Here is a 6,033-nt window from a genome sequence, read left to right on the forward strand (position 1 = left end):
TGATAAAAATATGTTTCAATATATGACAACATCTTACAGGAAAAGTATAGCAACTGCCAACGACACCCTTGCACCCGTGGTTGGCACTGGCACCGTGCATCTCACACCATCTCTCTCTTTACATCATTGCTTACTTGTTCCATCTTTATCACATCATTTATTATCAATACCATGAGTTACTGAATAGTTGGATTGTGTTGTTCTAGTGTATCCGTCTTTTTGTCTACTTCAGAATATTCAGACAAATGAGATAATTGGGCATGGCCCTAAGAAGGAGGGGTTGTACTATGTGGATGACGTCGTTCCTAGCAGAGCTAATGCGGTTCGAGTGTCTCGTACTAGCAATTTACAAGAAGTATGGTTATTGCATCGTCGGTTAGGGCATGCATCTTTTGGGTATTTACGGCATATGTTGCCTAGCTTATTTAGTGGAATAAATGAATCAGACTTACATTGTGAAGTATGTATTCTTGCTAAAGTCATCGTGCTTCATTTCCTCCTAGTATGGATAAAAGATCTTTGCCATTTAAACTTGTGCATTCTGATGTTTGGGGGCCTTCTCCAGTTGTTACCTCTTCTGGAATTAAATGGTTCGTTTCATTTGCTGATGATTGCACTCGTATGACTTGGTTATATGTGGTGCAAAATAAAAGTGATGTTGGTATAGTGTTTCAATCATTCACTCAGATGATTCAGACACAATATTCTTTTGTTATTAAAGTTCTATGTTCTGACAATGGCTGTGAATATATTAATTTTAAGTTGTCAGAGTTTTCTCCGTGATCAATGCATTCTCCATGAAATGACATGTCCTCACACCCCACAACAAAATGGGGTTGCTGAGAGAAAAAATTGCCATATCTTAGAAACGACACGTGCTCTACTTCGTGGAGCGTTTGTTCCTAAATGTTTTTGGCCTGAGGTTGTTACTTATGCCGTGTATGTGATTAACCGTATGCTATCTTAGGTTGTTGAGTTTCAAACACCTCTCCAAGTTCTCACTCAACATGCTCCAATGGTGTCTACTAATACTCTCACCCCTCGAGTATTTGGATGTGTGGCTTATGTTCATATCCAGAAAATTCATTGCAGTAAACTGGATCTATGTGCCCTACAATGTGTATTTGTGGGTTTCTTATCTCATCAAAAAGGATATAAATGTTATCGTCTTGAGACTGGGCATATGTATGTAACCAATCAAAGAATTTTTATACTCTAGTGCATTCTGCTTCAGATCACCAGGGGAAAACACTATTGGTGATCTGGGTTGGTTGGACCTAGGGGAAGACACAATTGCCGAGAGCACACTTGCTGCTACTTCCGACGAATACTCTACTGCAAGTGTCGGGAATGATCTTGTTGACCTTCGGCCAGCTTCTGCCAAACCTATGGTAGAACTTTCATCAGCGTCATATCCCAGTCTCGACTCCACCATAGCACGATATTGTCCGCTTTGGGCCCTGACGACACCTCATGGTTTTGTTTCTAGGAACTCAGACGAGAACTTCCCAGTGGGTCACCCATCCTAGGATTGCCCTTGCCTAAACTCGCTTAACTTAGGAGTTCCGATGGAATTTGAAGCCAATGAGTTCCCAAAAGGCCTCGTGCTATAAAGAGGGAAGTATGTACAAATAAAGCACATCACCCCCTCTCCGTTGGTCGATGTGGGATCTTACAATCCACCCCACTTAAGGGGAACCCAGCGTCCTCGCCAGCACATCCGTACCAAACGGTAGAGTGATTCTGATACCATATTGTCACATCCCAGTCTCCACTCTGCCGTAGCACGATATTGTCCGTTTTGGGTCCCAGCCACGCCCTCACGGTTTTGTTTCTGGGAACTTAGACGAGAACTTCCCAGTGGGTCACCTATTCTAGGATTGCTCTCGCCCAAACTCGCTTAACTTCGAAGTTCTGATGGAATTTGAAGCCAGTGAGTTCCCAAAAGGCCTCGTGTTATAGGGAGAGGAGCATGTACATATAAGGCACATCACCCCCTTTCCGTTGGTCGATATGGGATCATACAGTCAACCCCTACCAAACATCATGAGGCTTTTTAGTTTGCTTCTATTGAGACAGCTTCTGATCAGCCATGGTAGATTCCTGCAGAAACTAGTACTCAATCACGGCAGACACTTGCCGAACCTACTAATATGTCACCCTCTCTCTCTCTAGCTCCACAGTGTCGTCCAATACATCTTCTCTGAATATACCTGAGGCAAGTATTGTAGATAATTATGTAACTAATCCAAGTAATAATGTAAATACATATAAAGTACCACCAAGACAAAATCGAGGTGTGCCCCCTGATAGGTTTTCTCCAGAAAGGAATGTGAAGTATCTAATAGCCAACTATGTATCATGCAATAGTCTTGCATTGAAGCGTCAAGCTTTGGTGGACAATATGTAGTCCATTCAAGTACCAACCCAAGTGGATGAAGGTCTAAATGATCCAAAGTGGGCAAAAGCAGTGGATGAAGAAATGTTGGCATTACAGAAAAATAATACCTGGGAGGTGACGGTTCTACCCAAAGGCAAAAGGACAGTTGGGTTTCGGTGGGTGTTTACAATTAAATACAAAGTTGACAGATCAATAGACAAGTACAAAGCAAGGTTGGTAGCTAAAGGATACACCTAGACATATGGTGTAGATTACCAGGAAACTTTCTCTCCAGTTGCCAAGATGAATACGATACGTGTTCTGATTTCTTTAGCTGGAAATATGGACTGGCCATTAAACCAATTTGATGTGAAGAATGTTTTTCTCTATGGGAATTTGGAGGAAGAAGTATATATGGATTTTCCTCCCGGGTATAGTGCTGATGGGAATACTGGAGTATGTCGGTTGCGTAAGTCACTCTATGGACTGAAGCAATCACTGTGTGCATGGTTTAATAGGTTTACTCAAGTTATGAAAAAGAATGGGTATCGTCAAAGTCATTTTGATCACACCTTGTTTGTAAAACAGAGACAAGATAAAGTGACAGCTTTAATCATCTATGCAGGGAAACCTTGCAGCTGAGTTCAAAATTGCAAGGAAACCTTGCAGCCGAGTTCGAAATGAAGAACCTGGGGGATTTGAAGTATTTTCTTGGGGTTGAAGTTGCTCGCTCATCTAAAGGTATCTTCTTATCTCAACGTAAGTATGTTCTGGATATATTAAAAGAAACTGGTATGCTAGGGTGTAAGCCAGTAGACACTCCCATTGTTGAAAAACATCATCTATGTTTGGATCCAAATCAGAAATCAGTTGATAAAGGTAAATATCAGAGATTTGTAGGAAGACTAATTTATTCGACTGTCATGACCCCAAAATGTAACGTGACAGCATCGCGAATCTTATAAACGTATGAAAGTTGTATGCTCCATTCTCAGAACACGACAATTCTCTTGTATCTTTAAGATACGAAAGGTTTTTAAAACTAATAACGAAATAAATATTCGAGTTCAAGCAAAAGCCATAACATTCAAACCATTTCATAAGTAACCTTTTTACAAAAGAAAACCCAGAAGTTTAGTTTACAAAAGCCAAATGAGTAATAGGTTTAGATAAATATATACATAAGCAAAAGAGGCTTTACATAGACAATTTTCACTAAAACCAGAAAATCAATATTTACATTTCAAAAGCTGATTTTCTGACTCAAAAGCTTTGAGGTTGACAAGCTACAATCGCGCACCTTAGTCCAACTCTTCCATTATATCTCGCACAACACCTGAAAATGTAGGGGTGAGCATTACATACTATCATATGCACCCCCTCGAAAGGCACCCTAGCTAGGTTTGAAACTAGATATACCTTTGTACTACGTATAAAGGAAACAATTTGCACAACAAAATCCTTTGGCTTGAGTTAAAATTTATTTCATGCTCATACAAGTAACTATTGTGGGATCCCTACATTCTTTTTGTCTTGACAACCAAACATTCGGCCAGCTACCCATACCTAAAATAAAATTCTCATGTAATACCAACACAAGGTAGGGTAGTGAGAGTGTCCACTTACAACCTATACCACTTAGACATAAGTACCCTCCTTTTACGGTTAATGGTACAAGTCCGTTTGTACAGGACCCTCTGGAGGTTTGGGGGATCGAAGCCCAAGGTAGTCACACAGCCCCCCTCACTCTCAGGTTGTCATTACAATATAGAATAACATAAATCACATGCTAGAAAAATCAAACTCTTCTTCCTAACATGCAATTCTAACAACAAAAAAATCCAATGCATAGCTTGCACGCATCAATATTTACATACATAATACATACCGAAAACCACTAACTAGGGTGTGAGTCCCCCTACCTAATATTCCAAGCTTCGGGTACCAACTCTTTCCACAATGTTCACTCTTATCATTTGAACTTGCTTAAGCCACGAGAGTGCCTAATCCGGGAAAAAAAAAGAAAAAAAAAAAAACATATCAATACACACTTCACATGCACCAACACATACTAATACTCCTCAATTCCATTGGCCCAGTGCGTGTATGTCCCAAAATAATCAAATCTAATATTTATTCATATGAGTCCCAGCTTAATTAACCTTTTCCATGAAATCCATTCAGGGCTATAGCTATATACCAAATGCCATCTAACAGCCAATCCACAATTGAATTTCATAACTCAAAATCAAGTAAAAATTTACATGTCTTCTTCAATAATGCTTTTCAACTAGCCTTAAGACTTCCAAAACTCTCAATTCAACCATATAGCAGTTCAACCATGAATTTTCAAACTTATTAACATGAAATCCCCAATTAAAAAAAAAAAATTAAATCTGCAAATAAGCTTTGAATTCTTACCTTCGGTTGTAGAGTTATGATCACAGAGGCAAAAACGGATTGCAAATCGCATGTCTAAAGATTAATCAATGCATTTTTCTTCTTTTGATACCTAAAGAAGAACCATGGCTGTTTCTTCCTTTCTAATCGTTTGGAAACGAAGCACCGAAAACCAAAAAGATGAAAGGATCATCTTAACTCAGTGCTCTCCATTCCTTTTGTCTCTCTCTCTATATATATATATATATATATATTTTAACCTAATAACAACTTGACGCACACCCTATTTTTATCCACCTAAACCTATACAAGCTCCACATAATTAAATAAATGTTTCTGGGTTTTACATTGGCTCATACATGTTCGGATATCACCTATGATGTGAGTGCTGTGAGTCAGTTTATGCACTCACCAAGTGTAGTTCATATGGTTATTGTTATGCGTATCCTAGCATATTTGAAGTCTGCACCAGGAAAATGAGTTTTGTATGAGAGCCACGGGCATTTGAAGATTGAAGGGTTCACGGATGCTGATTGGGTAGGTGATGTAAATGATAGGTGATCTACTTCTGGGTATTTTACTTTTGTTGGAGGGAATCCAGTTACATAGCGAAGTAAAAACATAAGGTGGTATCACGATCCTCAGCTGAGGCCGAGTATAGGGGCATGGCTTAAGGCATTTGTGAAATTCTTTGGCTACGGAAACTTTTTTGGGGTCTTGGGTTCAAGCAGAAGGAGACCATGAAATTGTATTGTGATAACAAGTCAGCGAGAGATATAGCTGATAACCCAGTGCAGCATGATAAGACAAAGCATGTGGAGGTTGATCGACATTTTATCAAAGAAAAGCTTGAGAAGAAGATTGTATCAATACCGTTTGTGAATTAGGAGGAGCAACTTGTAGATATTCTTACTCATGCTGTGTGTAGTCGAAAGTTTGATGACTCGCTTGCAAAGTTGAGCATGTGTGATATCTATGCACCAACTTGAGGGGGAGTGTAAACCATGAGTAAATATTAAAAGGGAATGTAAAGATTGTGTAAATATTAGGAGTCGTTTATTAGGAAGGATATATGTTTGTGTCCTTTATTGTTTCCCTATGGAATAAGGATTGTATGTGTATATATTTCAATTATGCAATACAATGAAATTTAAGTCGTAAAATTATATTCCTAGTTCATTCATTATACGTGGAATTGAACCAAAAATTGAAGATATGTATGGTCAACTCAATTCCATTCGAATGGCCAAGAT

The 6,033-nt window shown here is 39.0% G+C and overlaps 1 long non-coding RNA gene across 1 annotated transcript; it reads right to left on the minus strand.

Annotated features, from left to right (window-relative positions):
- Nucleotides 1-3,476: 3,476 nt before the first annotated feature.
- Nucleotides 3,477-4,976, minus strand: LOC125472226. Its single transcript, XR_007254157.1, has 3 exons — nt 4,802-4,976; nt 4,303-4,383; nt 3,477-3,716 (listed from the first exon to the last, which is right to left on the minus strand). It is a non-coding gene; the product is annotated as an uncharacterized LOC125472226 (long non-coding RNA).
- Between the last annotated feature and the right edge of the window lie 1,057 nt (nt 4,977-6,033).

The sequence above is a fragment of a genome, unplaced genomic scaffold (genome assembly GCF_019419815.1).
Source record: "Pyrus x bretschneideri cultivar Hongxiangsu unplaced genomic scaffold, Pyrus_bretschneideri_v1 Contig68, whole genome shotgun sequence".
Lineage (NCBI taxonomy): Eukaryota > Viridiplantae > Streptophyta > Magnoliopsida > Rosales > Rosaceae > Pyrus > Pyrus x bretschneideri.